This window comes from Aquila chrysaetos, chromosome 21 (assembly GCF_900496995.4).
Source record: "Aquila chrysaetos chrysaetos chromosome 21, bAquChr1.4, whole genome shotgun sequence".
In the NCBI taxonomy this organism is placed as follows: domain Eukaryota; kingdom Metazoa; phylum Chordata; class Aves; order Accipitriformes; family Accipitridae; genus Aquila; species Aquila chrysaetos.
The window spans coordinates 2,550,588-2,572,239 of NC_044024.1; the positions used below are offsets into that span (position 1 = coordinate 2,550,588).

General features: G+C 41.6%; 1 long non-coding RNA gene across 3 annotated transcripts in view; it reads right to left on the bottom strand.

Annotated features, from left to right (window-relative positions):
• Positions 1-21,652, bottom strand: part of LOC115333662 — a 96,929-nt gene that overhangs the window by 14,722 nt on the left and 60,555 nt on the right. For 2 of the 3 annotated variants that reach the window (XR_003920886.1, XR_003920885.1), the window contains 3 exons: positions 10,932-11,167; positions 9,246-10,632; positions 4,551-8,631 (listed from right to left, as the gene is read on the bottom strand). This is a non-coding gene — a long non-coding RNA (uncharacterized LOC115333662). Of the gene's footprint in view, positions 1-4,550; positions 8,632-9,245; positions 10,633-10,931; positions 11,168-21,652 lie in introns of those variants that run through there. The other variant, XR_003920887.1, reaches the window with a different exon arrangement.

Genomic DNA, 21,652 nt, shown 5'->3' on the forward strand with positions numbered 1-21,652 from the left:
TTTTCTTCCTGTCCCTACAGTGGCATGTGATTTAGAGGGAAAAAGAGCAAAAGTATTTAGGACTCGCTCAGAAGGGAAGTCTTATCTTTTTAAGCTCAATTGTTCCTTGCAAACTATGCATCTGGATTTTTTGCACCTGCACCTGAAAAACTCAGAGGTGCAGGTACTCGCTATTTGATCATTGTTTTTCTAATAAAAACACACATTTTGTAGGTTGTAGAAAGGAAGTTAATCCTAAAAAGTGAATGTAGGAGAGTTAAGCAAAGCTAAGAATTTTCTGAAAGAAAGTTTGTCATTGCGAGTGCCTGCATGTTCCCACTCAAATAACACACACTGAGATTTACCTTAAATAACTATCGATAATAATGATTTTACTCTGAGTCAGGTCAGGAGCCTGAACTTTGGGAAGACGAAGCAGCAGCAAAGCTTCAACAGTATCAGTGACAAGCTCAGAAAGTGCTGAGTTACTTTTTCCCTTTCAGAATTAAAAGGCTTCTCAGAAGAGTCTTCATTCACATACAGATTAGAGGTCTCTCCGCCGCGGCTGTTTTAAATATACTCAGTCATGTAAGAGGGATTTAAAATAACAGCTTTAATGAAGTTGATTGGCTTCATCATTACAATTTTCTGTTTGAATCTTCTGCTCTCAAATGCAATTCCCTTTGCCGCTTATAGATCCCACCAAAACACCCTCTGCCATTTACATGCCGCTCCCACTCAGTGAGTGGTTACGTTCATCTGTGCACTTAAGCTACCACCAAATATATTCTCTAGCTCAAGCATGCTAATGAGACTCTCTGAAAGACTACATTAAAAAAACCCACCTCATCACAGTCTTCCTTTTGGCTTAGAGATGTTGTAAACATAGGGTTAGGGTAACTCCAGGAGTTCTGAAGTCCTGCATGGCCATCGTGATTTAAAATAAATAAGTAAATAAATGGATAGATAGAAATCAAGATGCCGAAGTCTCCATACCCGCTGATTCAAGCCAGACAAGCCGTAGTCTGATGGATCCCAGTTCCCTAATAAGCTCTTGATCCTGTTTGTAAATATTTGGAGCCCATCCTATGACACGTAGCTCTCACTGCAAAGCACAGCCCCGGGGAAAAATCACCTGAGCTGGAAGCAGTCCGATATTGCCACAATGACCAAAACATTGGTCTTGAAGAACGCTGACCCCATTTTGAATATACAATTCAATGATAAAAACCTCTTTGCCTGTAGCTGCTCCTTACCTTTTCTCTCCACTCCATTATACACTGAAAAATCTCTCTGACACCTCGAGAGCCAGCGTCTGCAAGTCGGGATGCTTTCAGAGCAGGAACCCTTCCAGGCTCTCAGCAATGCCCGTGGGGCTGGGGATACTGCGGTTTCCAGATTATTATGCCAGTCTTTACCAACCGTAAAACTGAAGCAAATTTGCATGCAAACACAAATGAAGACAGAATGTGCGGTCTTATTAGTCTTCAGCATAAACCGATTCTGTTATCCTTCTCTGGGAAGCCTCAGCAGCTTAACGATGTTTGTGTAGGTTGTCTCTCACTGCATGCCAGGACATTATCACTACTATTAGGACTGATTTTTGAAAGTACCTAGTAATGCGGATGGAGAGCGCTGATGGTAGCATCTGCAGGAGCCAGTCCGCCTTTTGTATCATCAAATTTTACCAAAATACCCACAAAAGTATTTAAATACTTTAAGTTTTCACCACTTTGACACATCAATACTGGAAGGTAGAGTGAGGCAAAGCGCACTGCCCCTGGACAAGCATGGCAAATTGCTAGGCTGAAAATGACAATTAATCTTCCTTAGCAAATCGGCATTGGGATTCACATTTGCGAGTGCCTGCAAACAAGAACGTTTTCAGTGGGGTTTTAACATTTTTCAATTTTAAATGATGCAGGTTTGAGTCTAATTATCTGTCAAGGAGGTCAAGGGACTTTGCGGACACAGTTGTGCTGCCCTGCGCACATCTGGCCGTGGAGCCGGAGCGCATCTGGAGAAGGTCAGGCAGAAAGTCTCACTTTGAGGGAAACATCCCAAAATTTGCCTTCGCCCCCAAGGTTAACCTCACCGGGAGCAGGCAGAGTAGGTACTTTTCTCCTCCTGTGTCCCTCTTAGGAGGAGGTGTCCCACTCAGACAAACGTTGCCTGGTGGGTGGACATCCCACTGCAGCACTCCTGCACAAAGGAGAAACCTTTCAAAGCAAAGACACCTTTATCTCAAAGGCAGCATTCCCTCTTTGATCTCCCGATGAATCAGGCCGGCTTTGCTCTCCTCAATGCCTCCTTAAATAGCACCTCTTTCCAAACACGAAAAGCCCGAATAGATGCAAGACTCGGGCCTTTTAGGAAACACTTTTCCCTGGCAAGAGCAAAACTGGGTATTTTAACACAGTGGGAAGAAACCCTCACGTGCCCACCTCCAGACCCTTTAATTCTCCCAGATCATGCAATTGAATTTTTTGAAGTTTTTTTTTCTCCATGATGGGAGGAACAGTTTAGCAACCACAGAAACCATCATGCTGCTGCAGAGGACGGGGAAACTGTGTGCTGTCGCAGTGGGTTCACCAAAGTTAATTCCACCACAAGCAACGCATAGATGTTACCTTCTCCTGAGACATCCCCGGTCCTTCTGTTTCATTACTGCTCCTTCCATAAAAGGGCCCCAATTAAAACTGTGGCCTGTTGTTTGATGAACCAGGAATCCATACATCCTGTAATTTTCCTTCCTTCATCCTCTTTCCCTGTGTTTATATGTCATATTCAGTAAAGTCTCTCTTTTATTGAACATCTGTTTGGTACATAGCAAGCTTATTCAAACTCGGCAGGAAAGCACCTTTACTCCAAAATAAATTAAAACAATGTATGTGCCTCTGGCCAATAGATCATTGGATGGGAGTCATGAATGTACATTTGTGGATATTTGATGGGAAGTTTATCATTTAAATGATGAAAATACAGTACTTCAACATATGGATCATTCAGAGCTACTCTCTTTCCTTTCCAGTTGAAGAATCATTGTGCATTTAGAGGAATTAGATAAAATTAAGAATTTAAACTGGGCTGCTAGTAAAAGCTATTATCAAAGAGTGGAAATGCAAAAGCAAGATGCAGGGGTGCAGTATGACTTTGAGATGTGCGTAGATTAAACCGGTTCAGTTTTAGGTGGTGCAAACAAGGAGCAAAGTGGTGTAATAAATGAGCAAAGAGGGAATTAAAAAGAGAATTAAAGAATTAGAATAGAAATTAAAGTACAGAGAACCCCTCTGCAAGGTACACTAGTGACTACATAAAGTTGGGATCTTAACATTTTCTGTCATCTCTGCTGTTTTATTCTGCTTATCAAGATTGGGCCAAGTAGCCTCCTTGGTGATCTGGAGTGGACCATTGCCATAGCCCTAAAATTACATTTTTTTGCCCTCTTCACACACCATCTATGATAATTTCCATAATGAGAGATGTTTTCTGCTCTGGAGAGGTGTGCTAGCAGGGGAGTCCTTTCACTGCTCTCAAAAGCATATCCTAATTCCTGAGGCAATTTAGCAGCAGAAAACTCTTAGCACAATTATCAGGAAATAAACACAAGTATGTTGAACTCCAAAAAGTGGCTTAGAGTAATCAAGGAATTCAAGATCATGCTGCTGTTTGATTTCCAGTTATTAAGACACCTTTCGGTATTTGACAGTGTGAAAAAGGTCTGCCACTCCATATCTGTTCAGTTCATACCACTGTCAGCATCATGGCGTTGAAACATAAAACATATACTACAATACAAGTTTTAAAGCAGACATAATTAAAATTTCCCCGAGACTAAAAGATATTCTCTGGCCTGGATTTTCTGCTGCCCACACTGTACTGACATCGAATCTAGACTGGTTGAAACTATTCAATAAAACATATTCTCTTCTCAGAATTAGTTCCCCAAAATTTCTCACAAAAACCCTGTGAGATTTCTGAACTACATTTTGCAGCTACATTTAAAGAATAAATTATTACCTTGTGTTCCTTTAGTGAACTTACTCCATTAAAGAAGCAAGATCACTGCAGAGGATGTCTAGTAAGTATAAATACATACTTATACATGTAAGTATAAATTAAACTGCTACCATGGAAAGAGAGGTAATGGTACAATAGGTTCATAAAATCACACGTCTGTGCCAGGAACAGAGCTGCTAATGACAGAAAACAATATTGGAGACAGAAGTGGAAAATACATGGTGTATTGCATTTCTCTCCTTAATGTGCTACAATTTCTAAAAGACAGTATGTCAAGTAAGATTTTTGCTTTTTTTTTTACAAGTACATCAGCCCAGTCACGCCCTCCATGAATTTTCCTCCCTGCGGGACCCCGGCCCAGCAGGACGGGATGCCAGTGGGTGCGGGGAGATGAGCCGGGGGGACCCAGCACCTCCATCCTGCTCCCAGGCTGCAGTTTCAATGACTCCCATCGTGTTGTTGCAAGGAAACAAGAGTTTTTACTGGCGAAGTACTGCAATTTCAGGCCACGTTTCATTAACGCTCCACCATAAATTTGTGTTTGTCCCTTGAATACAGTTCTGCTGCAGCTGAGACCGTGGAAAGCTGCCTCTCTGGCACGGCTTTCGCATCAGATTTATTGTCAGAGGCATGCAAAACTACTACCAGCCTTTTAAAGAAGACCTTGTCTGGTAGTCATCCCTGCTGTAATCACTTGCCTGAGAGCAATCACACCTCTGTGGGGCAGACACTTAACAATCTATTATATCGTAATTAAGTTTGGCCATGTTTACACTGCTTGATGATGATGCATAAAGATTAATTTACCTTTCCAGCCCTGTTGCAAGAATGTACTGCCATAGTACCCCATTAAAAATGGAAATAGCAATAAAGTCTCCAATTATTTTATACTGCCTTAAGTCTATCAGAATTCATCATTTTATGCACCGTTACTTTAATTTATTGGTTTATCATCTATTGATGTAGTAGCAGTTATCACAAGTCATTCTATATGTTTTTAAGTATGATGATAGCATCTTCTATGGAGAAACAAGCCACGATAACACCTTATTTACAGTTTGTCAATTTAAGATGGCCAACGAAAGCTAAAGAATTGCTTCTGACTAAAAAGAATCTTGCAGAGTGGCAACAAAAAATTGGGTTCCTCTGACTGTCAATGGAGCTTAAAATTAAACAGGCCTGAGCTCTTCAGTGTGACCCCAATGAAAAGAAGTGCAATCAGGACAAAGACAGAAACACGAACGCACAGGTTGATCTCTACACTTTGATTTTCTTGAAATATTGATTAGAGATTTGAATATTAATTAAAGATCTTGGCTCTGTTTCAGCAAGAGACTGAAATTTGTAACCAGGTTTTGAGCACGTTCATGTTCTCATGGATTTTAGTGGGTTTGCGGTTTGCAAGCTGTGCACGGGTCACTTGCTCAACCAAGTGCCGTGGCCAGAAAAGGCGACGGTCACATCTGCTGTCGGGGGCTCCTGAAGGAAGCGCCGTTCCAGATGAGTCCTTCAGCCTGGAACGAAAAAAGTTCACCTTGACGCAATTACACTGCTGGGAAGATCTTATTTATGTTTGAGTTTTCTGAAAAGTGAAAGAACCTGCTCCTGGCAGAGGCTCTCTTCCTTCCCACCTGTGGGGGTCTTGAGGGTCTTGAACTCTTCTCGTTTCTGGTCTGAGACATCTCAGCAGGGTCTAGCAGGGCTTAGCTTGGGAGCCCCAGGAGCCAGGGGAGGATGGAGGCTGAGGACCTTTTTTACTGTTCCAACAGGGATAGGATTTGGCCCCTTAAGTACAGATGCGGAAGGTTGCCCGAGGCACCTTCAAAATACCTTGGGGTAAAGGGGTACTGCCAAGTCCTGTACTGTGGTCCCGTCTATCTAAGCGACAGTGATGAATGTACCCAGGAGCCATGGTCACCACAACTGTGCCAAACCTTCAGAGGGTTTAAACCTTCTGTGTTTGACAGAAAGGACAATATCCTTAGAGAAAGGAGCATCATCAGCTCATACATTTTGATTCTCAGTGGTCATTCCTCTCCTGCTCTCATCTCCCATGTGACAGCACTTGTGCTTCCTCCTCCTGTGATTTCATACCCATTGTTTGCTGGGGTAGCTTGGAGAAATGGTTCAGAAATTGTCATTTTTGAGTTCTCGAGTTGGTCTCGCATAGAGCCGACATTCACTCCACAACATTTTGTGCGCTTTCTGAGGGAGACAGCTTGCCAGCTTCACCCCACTTCTAAAAAATCTGATTAACAATTGTGTTGAGTGTCATAATGGTGATTGGCAAAGTCTCAAAGAAAGGAGAAAAATACGTGCTGCACAATGCAGGCTGATTATGAAGCAACATTGACACCACGCACCCAAACTTCATTATCCAGCCACCATCTTGCTACCCGCGCCCATCCAGGTTCAAGGACTCCTATTACTACAGTTTGGGAAACTGTGACTGATTGTACTGAAATATGATTAAGCTTAGTAAAGACATAGAAGCTTTTTCTGTGCTCATGTTCTCCTCCTTGAGTGGAAATCTGGTTTGGAGGAGCCCGTCTCCTTTGCATTGGAGTGAAACAAACGGTGGCTATACTGGCATTAACACTCTTGTAGGAACAGGTTTCCTCTCCTGTCCATCACCGTTTACCCTGTGCTTATATGCACAATTCTCCTGCTGGAAAAGGAAGGGGAAAGCTTAAGGTTTAGTGCCCCTCCAAGGCTGAAGCAAACATGGTGAACAGCCCAGGGCTGGCTGGGCAGAGGAGGCAGACACAGCAGGCACGGCTGCCGTGGCAAGGAAACGGAGAAAGGGAGATGTCCACAGTTCAAGGAGGATGTTAGCAAGAAGATGTCCTAAGTACAGAACAGGCAGTTATCTTGACTTCAACCTCTACTATTTACCTCTACGAAAAATGGGAGTTGAAGTCAGTGTTTCCGTGGGACTGAGGATATATTATTTATATATCCTATCGAGCAGGCACAAGGGCTGCTCTACTTATTTTTAGCGGGCTGCTCCCTACAGCCACCCCTTTTTTGCCGGGGGATGCCAGCACGAGATTTCAGAGCAGGTCAGGTTATTTAACAAGAAAACACCCTAACAAACAGCCCGTGTTTCCACGCACGTTATTCTTGGTGGTTTATGGGGTCATAAGCAGCAGTACACGGGCAATAAACTTTTTGACCATTTGTCACAGGTTTTATGAGCTGGTGCTGCTGAGCGCTCGGTTGGCTCAGGCGTCCCCGGGGGGTGCACCTAACCATGGCCAGTGGCTCTGCAGAGCCACGTGCATCACTTACCCCAGCATGGACAGCACCCGGCACCTCACCGCAACCTGGAGACCGTGGACAGCACCTCTTTTTATCCAGTCCATGCTTTTTTTCCCCAGTAAGGCAGAGTCTTGGCTGCTCATTGAGTGCAAGAAGGCCCAGAGGTTTGGGGCCACAGGATGGAAACCTGCCTGATCCCACAGCTCCCATAGCATCACTGGGTAAATACTGGTGGGATCACCCCAGCGTTTCTCTGCTCGCACCCGTCTGCAAGGGGTGGGCGACGGTTTGGCAGCACATCCCTGCACGGCGATTGTAACTGGGACCTGCCGTTATATAATAAGCGGGGCGATGGATGAAATATAAAACGCCATCCACGCTATGCACAGTGGGGTAATAAATCCAAGGTGAAATAGTAAATCTCCAAGGAGTTACAGAAATCCAGATAGATACCCTGGTGGAGGTGCATTTATTGTGGAGCGCTACAAGGTTTTTCTCTTATCTCTAATTTTATAGATCTGTGCAGCTGCAGCAGTCCTTGGATAGGGCACATATTTGAAAATACTATAAATTTCACCTCCTGTTTATTTGAGATTCATTGGCGCTCTCTGTCTTTACTATCTCCTGGTATTTTATGCCTCAGTACTTGGAGAAAAAATGCTTTGTTTGCACTAGATCTAATATGAAAACTCTCTCTGACATTTAAACTTTAGTATCAGTTTGCCTACAGTGTTAATATCACTGAAACTGCTTATATGGATTAAATTGCCTACAGTATATAATGCCAAAATATGAACATAGCACATTTACTGATTCAAGCCCTTGAAAGAATTATTACCATTAAAATATTTAAGGTCACCTTTACAAATGCAATATATCAGGAGGATGTCAAACAGAGAGCATTTAAAGCTCCCGGACTGGAGTAGCCCACTGGGAAAACGACGGTTGATTCATTGTCACGTGGAGAGCGGGGCTTGGGGACAACCTTGGGGGTCACAGCTCTCTGGGTACGTGGGACCAGGGGGACATGACCACTCTGCAAGGTGGTTCTCCCCCAAACTCTGCTGCTGTTGCACAAACTCCCAGCCCAGTTCCACCAGCTCCGAAGGTCTTGCAGGAAGGAAGAGCAGCAAAACTTCGTTTTTGTCATTAAAGTCAGATGCAGCAGCTCAGTGTGCCCTCGGGAAGCAGAACTGATGAGTAAGAAGATGCCATTTTCATGCAGTCACTTTTCTGCGCAGAACAGCCTATTCATGTTACGGGTCCAGTTTGCAGAAACGCTTATTGAGGTCAACACAATTTACTGATAATTGAAGTCAGTGGAAAGTTTTACTTCAGTGAGAACTGGCAAATCAAACCTATCAGACAATTCTTTAAAAAAAAATCATCCTTTATTATGCTTTCATCTTAAATACTAGGATTCAGCAAATTTCCTGAGAACAACCACTGTGTAAAACTTTAATCTTTTGAGAATGGATTGGGACTGTAATTGCAAAACCCAACATCCTCCTCCTGCACTACATTCCCTCTCTCTGAATGTCAGCATTTACTAGCATGTTATAAATGGGGGATAAATTTGCATTTGGTTATCACTCATACTTTTATTTGTTTCCAGGTGACTGTTTTTAATGTTTAGGACAACACCCATATCTACAGTGGCCCATCATAATTTACAGCACGAGGAGACAGACTAATGCTCATCATCATTTCCTGAGGCAGACTAGTATGCTTAAAGGTACCACTTTCTTTTTAAATTCCACACAAACAATTCAATGTAGTAATTGATCAATGCCTCATCTATAAAAAGCTTGCCAATGTGAATTGGTGGGAGGTGTCTCAGAGCTTTCTAAACCAATGGTCAGTGCTCATTTAACCACCTCTGCAGGCACCTGATTTTAGGAGGGCTTGTATATAGTCATACCAAAAAAAAAAGCTGCAGGAATTTTTGAAGAGAGGCCTTATAGCTTAAATGCATAATTCCTTACTTGTGCTGGTTGGCAGTTTCATTATACATTCAGCAGAGCGCAGCAGTCCGCTCTGCTGACTCTCCTGGCGTTCCTGCTCCGCTTGACAGGCGATTCCTTTCTTCTTCCTGCTGCTGATAACATCTGTAATGGGGGCAATTAAACTAACAGTGCTTATTAAGGACAGGCACTCCTGTTAGTAGGTATTTCCAAGCCGCCTTGCTACTGCAGCTCCACGAGCAGAGGTGCTGGAGGCTGTTACCACTTACCTTTTTCATTTTGTGTTGTAATGCTAGAAGGGATTCCCTCCGTTATTGCCAGTAAAATATTCTTAAAATTCATATTTGGGGGGTGGAGGGGGAAGGGGCAACCCACCTTTACTGCATTGCGGATTTCTCTCCGACCTCTAATGCCTGTTCCCTGTCTCCGAGGGATGCAGGTAGTGACTGGTGGCCCCTTGCCTGTGGTGGTCCCATCTCCGTCCCCTCCTGCTAACCCGCACTCCCACAGCTCTCCCGGATGCACCGTTGGCTCCTGCTTTTCCGCAGAGAGCCAGATTTTCTGGTCTGCTCATATAACCTTTGGGGAAATCTGATGCTCAGCTCCCCGCGCTCTCTGCCATCTCCCAGACTGGTTTAGGTCCAAATCACAGCACCGGGTGCTCTAAAAGTGGGCAGTAAGAGACGTCGCTGCCATGGCTGCTCATAGACCAGACGGGAAAAAATACAGAAGGACAGATAAAATCACAGTGAAGTGGGACGGTTTTCCCAAAGGGTCTTTCAGATGAAGATGAGCTTTTTGCACTGGCTATTAGGAGACACCTTAACACCTGCTTTACTAGTTATAAAATACTCTTCGGTGACGGTAACCTGGTTTTTTCTCCCAAACTTGGGGACTTCATTTAGGCACATAATCTGTTTTCTGCATCTTCAAAGAGACTGATTTTTGGGGGTGCTGGGCACACTCCATTCCCATCGACCATAAGCAGAAACTCAGACTGCACCCGGGGAGACTGAGCAACAACATTTGTGTTCTTCTTTCCATTTTTCGCATAAAAAGAGCCAGAATTTCCTAAAAAATACTGTAAGCCCTGAAGAAACTCTGCTGTCACAGGTCACCAACAAGCAGCTCCTGAGCTCCAGCAGATGCCTTTCAGCAGGAACGGAAGCCGGGTCTGACCGAGCCTTTGTGTCTCCGGACTTTCGACTGCTCTATCCGTTAAATTTAACAGTTGGCTAACACATTTGATAATTGAGCATGTTAATATTTTGCAAGAGTGACTGACGAGCAGATTGTTGTCAAATCAAGGATCCATCAGGCTGAGAATATTGAAGTTGGCAGAGCCCAATAATTTACAGCTTTCTCCTTCAGCTTCTCATAATTTACGTTCCAGCCACTGAAGGGAAACCTGCAGCCAAAGAAAATTGATGGACTCATCATCCAGACATGACACTCCTGAAACTTCAAATTGCTATTTTATACACATGTTACAAAGAGAAATGATCAATGGGAACTTGTAAACTCCTCATTTACGGGAACCCTGGTGAAGCTGCACCTAATGTATCCGCTCCCATACTTTGCTGGGACTTACTGGTGTATTCTGAATAGTTTCCATTTAACATTTTCTCTAACCCAGTGACCTAATGATAGTGCAACTACTGAATCTAAACTATTAGTTTACGTTGCTACAGGGTCTTAGTCCCTTACCATTTTTGGTAAAAAAAAAAGTGACTCCAGTTCAGCCCATCTCTTGTTGGCTATATGGTCTCATCGAATGGAACAACCCAGATGCTTATGTTCAGGCTCAGGCTTATGTTTCTTACTGAAGTTGTGCCTTCACAAATTGTTTGGAAGTTTCTCTGTTGCACATCGTGACCCCTGGATGGTCTCCATCAACCAAATATATGTGGAAGTCATTTCCTTTCAAATGCCATAATGCATACCTGTAATCATGGAAACACAATATTTAAAAAAATCCTCCTTTCCTTCTTGAGAAAATCAAGAGTTGTTTCTATATATGGAAAAAACCAACAAACTTCCAGATATATAATGTGATTACTGGGTCATAACAACAGTTTACTAAAGGCAGGACAGAGCAGGGGGTGATGGTTCCCAACTGAGTAAAGTCAATTTTTAAAGGCATTATGTACACACTGTTTTTAGAATCTGTGCGCCCAAATTCATCGTTATTGTCTGCAGATGTATCTGAGTTCTGGGTAGAAACCTATCTCAAGCTCCAAAGTGAAACTTGGTGTTGGCACCGGGAAAGAATTGAAGTTGGTGTAAATGCAGGCAGGCTCTACCCAAAGCCTCCGTCAGCTGCTTGGAGAGAGGCTCAGGTAGCACTGCCATGGGGAAGGAGGGAGGGAACTCAGTGCCGTTGCAAAAACACGTCCAGAACCTAAAGAAAAATACCACTGAAACTATTTTCCTAAGAAAGGAAGTCCAGAGAGAGGCAGAAAAATCACTCATTTGCTTCAGCAGTAAAATAAAGAGAAGGGAATAAAGGCTCTGCTTTGCTTGCCAGCCCTCAGCTTGGCAAAGCGTTTCAGTACACACATCACTGTGCATGGATGTAAATATACCTATTGACTTTAATAGGACTACACGCACGTTTAAATAACCTCAGGCTGAAGTACCTTGCTGAACTGAGCTTTAATATGTATTTAGGTTTGTTCATGCTGCTTGGGGCTTGCGTCAAGGTATTCGTGTTCATGCTCGTCGCATACAACTGAATGAACCTGTTGAAATGGGATGTTTTACAAGTTTGCCATATTTTAACTGTACTATTCACTCATTGGCTCTGTGGTAAAATGATCATTTATTTCTTGGGGCTTTTCAACGCTAGTAAAGATGATGTAGGATAGAAAGCCTAGCTCATCACATGGAAGAGGAGAAAGATTCTTACTGTCCAAAAACATAAGTCAGCAGAAATAATACAGCAAAAAAACATTTCTCTGAAAAGGCAGAATTACTCCCAGTCTGACCTTACAACCTTGTACTCATATGGGCACTGTATATTATGAAAACAAAAGGACGAGTTTGGAAATAATGTGAATACACTTGGAAATAATAGATACTTAACCCTTATTTCACCAAGCAGTTTCCATTTTACTGTTCTGGTCTACACCAACACCCAAACTGAATCCAGCTGACCTCAAACTTACAATGCTGCACATTTAACACATATTTTTAATAAACACTACCCCACATTTTCGCCATACTTCAAAAGGAATAAAATATATATATTTTTTTTAATTTTTAGAGAGCAACCGAGGTGAACCTGCTTCAAAAACATGGTAAGCTTCAAATCAAATACTGCAGTTCTAAGAAATCCATTAACCGTTCACATCTAAAACTCATCCTTCAATGCTTCGCCCTATAATGCACATTGTTGTCAATTTTTGTCTTATTTACCCCCTGCTAATAGCTGGGCTCAATTCCAAGAAACTTAAGACAATTGTGGAGAGATGCAGATCTAACATTTTTCAAGTTGACAGCCAATATTTCTGAGCATTTAATTCCTGAGACGGAAGAATCTCCAAATCCTGCTTTTGTAATTCACCCAGGAAAACACATCAGAGCCAAACTGTGTCTGTGCAGCCTGAGTAAAAATGTTATTGTTTGATCCAAGTTGTATCTTTCTTGGCAGATTTGTAGGGATTGATCCTGGCTGACACTGGTATTTTAATACGAAGCTGAGTACTCAACAGTTCTTGATAAATTAGCATCCGTATTGTAACCATAGGCATTCTGTCCTCAGCAGTATATCTTAGGTAAAGGTTCATTTAATTTACCCCTTGTTAAAGTTTAAAAAGCTATGCCAAATTCCACCAGACTTGGCATGTGTGACATGACTAATGACTCTGCTAAACTTTGAGTCAAAAGCTTCGATTTTGAAATGCATCATCTTTATGTATTTGCCCCAAGCAGCAACGCAGAGCGAAAAATAAATAATTAAAATTATTCCATTTACTCAGGTTTGAAATCTAAGCAACTAAACACAACTTTAAAAGTTGTACAATATTTATGCATGAATTCGATAAGGGGCTTATGCTCAAAGCAGAAAGCATGAAGGGTCAAGGATACAGACGGCACTAGGGATCTTCTTCCTCCCTTTGAGATAACACCGATGCAATAGCCCCCAAAATGTTTGCTCAGATGCTCCGTGCCACGGTGCAAAGCACGTACCTCGGGGCTGAGCTTCAGCCAGCGTGGATCAGGATGGGTTTGCTTGAACCTCACACCGTCCTTCTGCTCGTCTTGCTTCTCTCCTTGTCTTTCTAGTCCTCGCGTAGATCTTGAGCCACCTATTCTGGTTCAATATGATTTAAATGGAATTATTCATCTTTCTTCCCAAGCCTGATCAGACGTATGAGTACCTAACCATTGTGGAAAACACTGCCACGCTATCTGCCTTTTGATCCTTTAGCTTGTATTTATATAATACTGACTTTATATTCACTTGCAAATCTTCCTGTATGTAAGCCTCCAGGCTATGCTTAAGTCTCAGATTTTTTTTCCCTGCATGATACGACTAATACATGGCCTTCTCTGTTCATCCATACAGCAAACCGTTAGCATTTTGTGTCTTCACAGGGCCCCTATGGACCTCCCGAAGCCACCCAGGCCAGTCTTCTGCTCACAGCAGGTCCAGCCAGAGCAGGATGCTGAGGACCTGGTCCAGGCAAGCTGTGAATTTTCCCACCTCACCCAGTTCAGTGCTGGCAGGCCAATAGTGTCAAAAAAGCAATTTTGTACATTCATCCAAACAACCCTACATGTGTGGGAAGAGCGACTGGATTCTTCTTTAAATCATTCTGTAGAATTTTCCTTTCTTGCAACAGCTATGGAAAAAATTGACACAGATCAGATTTATGATGTGCAGGCAATTAATATTTTCCTCGGTATTTTCTTGTACAATGCTAATTGCATCCCTGTATTTCATCCCATATTGAAGTTTGCTTTCATGCATCACTAACAGAGATCTGTCCCGGGCCATAGCTAGAGTATCCACATGTGGTAATACTGAAAAATAACTAATCACACCATTTTGCAAGCAAGCCATTAACTGCTGACATAGGTTTCAGTCTAAATCCTGTGTTTCTGGGACATTTCATATCATAGCATATCATAGGCAATTGGAGACTTTGATTGGTATTTTCCTTATTTCAGTATCATGAGCTGTATTAATTTTGCATGCTTTACTCCTTGTACAATTTAGCATCTAGAGAGATTGGACAGGTTTTGTTCTGTGTTTATGCAGGTCCATGCTTGTCTGAAACATCTGTGCAGTGCTGTTATCGTGTTGGCAAACACAGGGGTTTAGTGTCTCCTGGAGGAGCATCAAACTCTAGCTTCCATTCCTATCATATAGCAAAAATAAAATATTTTGAAAATTTGCCTAAATTAGGGAAAGATTTTATAATGGAATATTTAGGAGCCTACAAAATGTTTTGCTTCGGCTGGAAACAAATGTTTTGCTTTGCCTTGTAATGAAATCAAACCTTTGGTTTGGGGGAAAAGAAAATCAGGATATATCCTTTCTAGAGCAGAATATGGCTCATCGTGTTTATGTATGAGAAACTTGCCCTTATTCCTAGCCTTTGCAGAAGACCCTGTCTTCAACAGCTACCAACTCTTGCTGACTGCACAGCTTGGAAAAGAGTGTACAAAAATTAATATATTATTGAAAACCAGCCAGCTGGATGCCTAGCCCACCTCTGGGATTTCCTTCCTTCCTTTGATGAAAAATAAATATTTACAGTTAAATAAAACCTTAAATGATTTTTGAATAATTCTTTTGAACAGCAGTGCTACTGTACAGTGTGAAAGGACTCCAAAAAACTAACTGGTTCATTTTTTAACTTCAAAGTATGATGGATATACTCTAAGTCCAAGATAAAGTACATTTAGGCCAAAAGGTTTGAAAGGTGATCTCTGATCTTAGTGTAGTTCTCCATCATCAGTTAATAAAAATACTTGGCAAGGTATTCGGTATCTGTTCGTCTGTTCCTTTCCAGATAACTGCTTTTATGGGGCTGATGCAGTTCCTAGTAAAATCAGAAGGGAATTTGGTGCCGCCTTACTGCAAATTTCGTGTATGAAGTAGGAGAGAAAGGGCTGAAAATTTCAACCGGTGCAAATCAACATCATTCTGTTAAAGTCAGCATTTGGAATCTGTTCCTGGGTATTTGGGGTTTATCAAATAAACTCTTCATTTCCTCAAGAAATGCTAGGACTTCAGAACCGAATGAAAATAAATCTGGTTTCTGCTGAAAGCCAGCATTTGTCAAAACTGGTCTTAAGATCCAGTATTGCAAGGTGCAAAGATATTTAAGTACCATCGGTTATGCCTTGACTTACATTATACCACAGAAAATATAAGCAATCCAATTGATATTAATATCTTGATTTAACCAAATATACTGCTGAAAGAGTGGTTAAATTTGCCCTTCAGCTCTAGGTATGTTGGCATAAAAATCAAGAAGATTAACTTCTCTATAAACATCTCATTTAAGATCTTAAAATCCTTAATAAATCTAACAATACTGAATAGCTTTCTGCGGTCTTCAGTAAATCACGAGCCAAAAGAGCCGATATAATGGGTCCCGAGCTCACTGTGCTGAGTGAATGAGAAGGATGCCCCATGGCATTGGTGATAAACAGTATAAAAGACTTTCTACCACCGCAGTGAGATGGCTCAAGGAATCAGGCGCCAGATAAGAACTGCAATGTCTACTATTTTCCCCTGAAGCAGTTCTATCAGGGTTTTTTTTACGGCTTTTGCTGACCACAGCATGTTCATGGTGGTTGGGCACCTGTTCCCGTTAAACAACCTTTGGTCCTATCAGGTCTTTACTAAAACTAAGATAGGTTTTCTCTCTAGGAACATGAATGCTAAACTTGGAAATATTTCTTGCTATTATAGACAGGCTCCCTATCCTTATCTCACAGTAGTGTATTCTCATAGCAGAATCATCATTAAATGAAGCTCGAAGATGAATCACAAAGAAAAGGTCAAATTTCACTTCCTGGAGATTTGGAGGACTTATATATTTCTTACTGTTGGGTTAAATGATCGAGATTTTATACAGGTTGTTTCTGAACAGCATTTATGGATCTCTGAAAGGTCACCAGACTTGCAGCTTGCTGGGCGTATAGATTGTTTGTGAAATAATTGCCAGTTTGAAGAATTTACGGAGCTCCTGCCCGAGAAGAGGATCAGCTTGTAGGTGGTGATGGTTAGATACGCTGTAGGGAACCATCAGCAGAACTGGATCTAACAGGGAAGCTGACCAAAGGGATGGAGCTCCTGCTTTGCATCTCGCTCCCCTCCCAGCAGGAGGGATTTTGTGTTTTTCTGTTGACACTGGAGAGTCTGTCATCCCAAAGACAATATTTGTCATCGCAGAGACACTGCCCAGACCTAGTTCCTATCACCATGGCCAAAGGCTTGGAATATCTCCTTATTTAATTACATTTATTAAATACTTGCCATAAAATGTGAAAACAATATGATGACAACACATTATCTAGGATGAGAACAGCACAGCAATCTTAGATCAACTCTGATGTCCTAACTCATAAATGTTTATAGCCATGGCTTGAGCCCATGGCAGGTAGGTAACGCGGGTGAGCGTGGCTTTGGTACTCATCATCACATCAGTCACACCGCGGCATCACTCTCAATCTGCACTAGGTACAAAGAGATCGAGACACGCTAGCAACAACACCCTGGCAGCAAAATAACAAATATTAAGCCATTTCAAATGTTATTTTTCAGCCAAAGGAATGGAAGGAGATAGCTGACCACTGACTTGTTATGTCAACATGTCACACGCAGCAGTGTCTCTCCAGGGCATAGCAGTGCTGCTGACAAACAGCTTTGCTGGTAAATGCCAGCTGAGAATCCGGTCCACAACAGTCATGGTTTAGGTTTCTTTACATCCATCCCTAGGTGCTGGCCATTTAACCCCTTGGGGTTTTGCAGTAGTTTTTCCCCCTCAGGTTCAAGCAACCGCACTGAACACGTGTAAACTAATTTAAAATTCATATTCAGATTAGTATATATTGCTTGCATATGTATACATATATGTACAGGCAGACAATTTATAGTATGAATGTATGTGTGTGTGTAGCAGAGACAAAAGGCACTTGCAAAATACATGTAGAGTTCAATGCTCTCTTGCACAAAAAAGAAATTTCCTGAAACAACACATCTGAAATACCCTTACAGATGTTTCTCTGCATTACCAAAAAAACCGTCCCCTGAGCTAAAATGAAAATTGATTTTGAAAAAAAGCTGAAGGATATGAGTGGATCATCATAATTGGATCAACATGCTCCAAAAGCTTCAGGCTACTTCAACTTCATTTCTTAGCTGACAGCTTTCTTTTGGAATTCTTCAAACCAAACACAAATGGTTTGATTGCAATATGTGAAACATTTGACCATCATATCCTTGACAGTCAGTCCGCTGCAGGGGAGATTTGATAACTGTTGTCAAATTCATAACAGCCAGTCTAATCCAAAGAACCAACAAAAAAACACAGGAGCTGCTTCAACAAAAACAGAGACGATATTAATGTAAAATGACACCATTTACAGGGAAAATAGAGAAAAAGGCTGTACTGGGTCTTTTCCAAACAGTGTTGCAACCACATGAACAGATCTTATTGGTTCTTAATTGTTAAAAACAAATTAGGGATGTTAAAAATCCACTTGGTTTTCCATTCAATAGTCATGTGAGAAATCAAAGCAGCAACAACGGCAAGTCACTCAAACTGCGCATGTGCTAATTTACGGGCAGTACCGTCTGGGTAGATTAGAGCTAAATTGTTCCTCCCAAAAAAAGAGGTGTTGCAGGGTGTATGTGATTGGCAAATTTCCACATCTCAGTACCGCTTCCAGTATTAAATGGATGAAAAAGAAAGGGGAAATCATGTAAAAAGAAGTAATAGAATAAAATCTAATGGTATCTTCTCTGTTTATTTCTATGACAGGCAAAAGTGAATACTGCAGCACTAATTGGCAGAAAGGAATTGAAGGCTATCATGGATAAACTAATTACTGGATGTCAATATTGTATTAAACATCTAGTAAGAGGAATTTTAATAAGTGCACGCTTTGTAAAGTTGAAGCTTCAAGATCTTTAACAAAATTTTATGGAGGATTTAATTCATAGTCCTGAAAACAGCATTTTTGGAGAAAATACACTTGATTCTCACTTAGGGTTAGGAAGGACTGCAACTCAGGAGCTTGTTCTTCAGCAAGTAAAAATTAATTTTAAAAGCAAAACCCTGTTTGCTGACAGATCTCAATCTTGCAGTCTCAATCAGAGCCAGCTATAGGGAAAGTGATAACTATTAAACAAATCTCTCTGCAGGGACGTTTCCAACACTTGGCTTTGCCAACACTGAGCTTCTGCAAGACGCGTGATTAATCTCGGTCTTTAGTGCAACGATTGTACTCCCAGGCCTTCCTCTTGCACCTTGCCTCCTTTTCTCTTTGGCCATACCCACAATAAACATATTTAGTCCAGAGTTTTCCCTTATACAATTATTGCTTAGCAGTGGTATGGTTTGGATTCCCCCCCCACCCCCCATTCTTTTATCTGTTTCTCTCTCTAAAAACTTGGGAAGCAAAAGGGATAAAGTTTAACAACTGTTCACAGTTCAGTGTCCTGCAAAATTAGAGAAACATCTGGAAGTTATTTTTGCTTCAGAATGATTTTTAACTGACTAAATGATCTCATCTGTGGTGCTGTGTAGGCTTATCGATGACAGAGCTAGCAGTATTTACCCCTCCTACCTGAAACGCACTACAAATCAGATTCCAAGGGTTTTTCTAGCTCCTTAAATCCTCTGGATTTTTTTCTTCCATTTAGGAACAGCATTCATTAAACAGCTATAAAACTAAATTAAGAGAAAGCAATAACATCAGATTAGAGCCAAGAAAAAAATCAATAGCTCAGCATGAACAACTAAGTAATAGAAAAATATTCCAGACACTTCCAAAAGAGGAGTTTTAGCATAAAAGTCTTAGCTCATGGGAAAAGAGATGTTATCTGAGCTGGAATTCGGTTTGAACAACTGGGATTAATAAATCTGCATTCTTTAATTCCTTCTCTAGCTCTAACTGCCAAGCATTTTTCATTTCTAGCACTAAACTGCTGTGCGGTATAGTGGTGCAATGTTACCCAGTTTGCTTCTCCGTGCCCCACTTTGGCTGCACGTCACTGCCGAGGAAAGGATGCTTTTTTTGTCAGCTTTTTTTGTCAGCCTTTTTTTGTCACCCTGCCCTGCAGACCCAGCTGGATGGGCTCCTCTCTGCTGCCTCCAGCAGCACACACCTGCGGGGGATCCAGCATCATAGCTGGACTCTTGCAGATTGAAGATTAGGACTGTCAAATGTAAATGCAATTAAATTTTGACATTCCTTGGGAATTTCAGCCAAGACCACCACACAGGATGAAGGATGGTAAAGAAACAGAGCTATACAAATTTATTTTCTTGAGAAAGCTCTCTATACTTTATTTAAAAGCGTGTAGCCAAAAATTTGGGACTGGAATGTTAAGCATTTGGGGATAGGATTATGACACAACTATTTCTGATGCGATAATGCTGAGAAATAATTTTATTTGGGGACTAAAAAGAGATTTGTGGGAGGAGCTGATTTTTTTTCTTATCCCACTGAGCCACGAGGCTGGAAAGCTGTGCATACAGATTCAACTCTAGTATTTTCATAATCTATCTTGATCTGCTCTACTGGATATATTTTCCCTCTTTTCCAATACTCATGTTGTTAGCAAGATCATCTTCCCTCTTCGTCGGATTCCCTTACTCTTTGCTCAAGTTACCGTGGAATCAAAATAACACTTGCTGGCTTGTCTGCACGTGTTGGAAATCTATTTGATGGCCATTACAGGAGACATGTTTTCAGGTGCAATGAGACGGGAACTTCTGCCTGGATGTATAGGGACAATAGATTTACTCTGCTACAGCGTTTATTCTTACCAGATGGCACAGGAAAGGACGATGTTGTGTTTCTGCTCTGGAAAGGAACTTTCTTCCTAAGCAAATGTGATGGCTGTGTGAAAAGCCCCAATTTAGACCATGTGCAGAACACATTGCCACACCACCTGAAAACTGTTAGCGTTTGAGAGCACATTGTCGTATGAGACTTCAGGGAGCAGATGCAGCACATGACTGGGATTGCCCTGTGAAAACATATATCGATTTCATGATAAACGGGGACCAGCAAAGGGTACCTGGAGGAAACCTGAAACTTCAGAAGAAGGAGAAGAAATGAAAAGCAGAGGTTGTTTTCCATTGGAAGTCCCAAAGCAAAACGCCGTATCTCGGTGAGCTTGGCTCGCCAGTGGTAATGAAACCGTTTGAACAAGAAAATGGTACATTTTGGTAGATTCAGTCTACTGCACGCTTTGGCTGGTAGATGAGGAAGCTTATTTGCATTTCAAAGCTGGCCTATATTTTGCTGATAGTAAATAATGCAACATACATATATTTGTTGCTCGGAGGTAACAGAAGATCAGATCAAGATATGCCATTCTGCGATGACTTCGACTACGTTGGGTGGTTTTGCCCTGGTCTGTCGGAAGATGTCCCAGTGTCCGGCGAGGTGTGACATTACCTGCAGCTGGAGCAGCCGGAGGTGTGTAAGGTGGCAGTGGGGATAGCTGCTGGGTACCAACGCCTCCATCTAACAAGTCTGGATGCAGGAAGACTCCCAAAGCCCAACTTAGGGCTGTTGTCTCAACAATGGCATAGATGGATGATTATTTATCCAGAACAATTTATCACTTGCATTCTGACGAGAATTAATGAATTTGATGATAAACTCTGCTATGAAATTAATTATGCTAAATCCCAGATATTAAATGTAGACCTTGAGAATCCATGATTAAAAAGCTGAGAGATATCTTTATTTTTGTGGTCTAACAAAGATACATAGTTATCTATATTTCTCCTAGCTTCAGTTAGTTTTCCTCCTACTCAAAATGTAAAATTGATTTGTTGCGTTGGGAAATAAACAACAAAAAATGATGCTTATCTTAGTTTGGTTATATGGCCATGATAAAAATTAATTGGTCACCAAAAATTAGTATTCAAAACACGTAACACTCAGTATGAAAAAAAAGACTGCTAAAACATCTACCAAAAATGTACATTTGGAAATCTTATTCTAGAAAGCACCAAGTTCACTAACATATTATTAAGGTACTCGATGGAGACGGGTATGAGGTCAGGTACCACGGGACTCTGAGCAAACATTGAGTGGAAATTCAACAAAAGGACTGTAGGTATGAACTCAGCACACTTTTTTTTTGCTTAATCCGTTTGTACCACCTCAGAAAAGGCTTTGGGTCATTATGATATTTCAGATCCAGGATCTGACACACACGG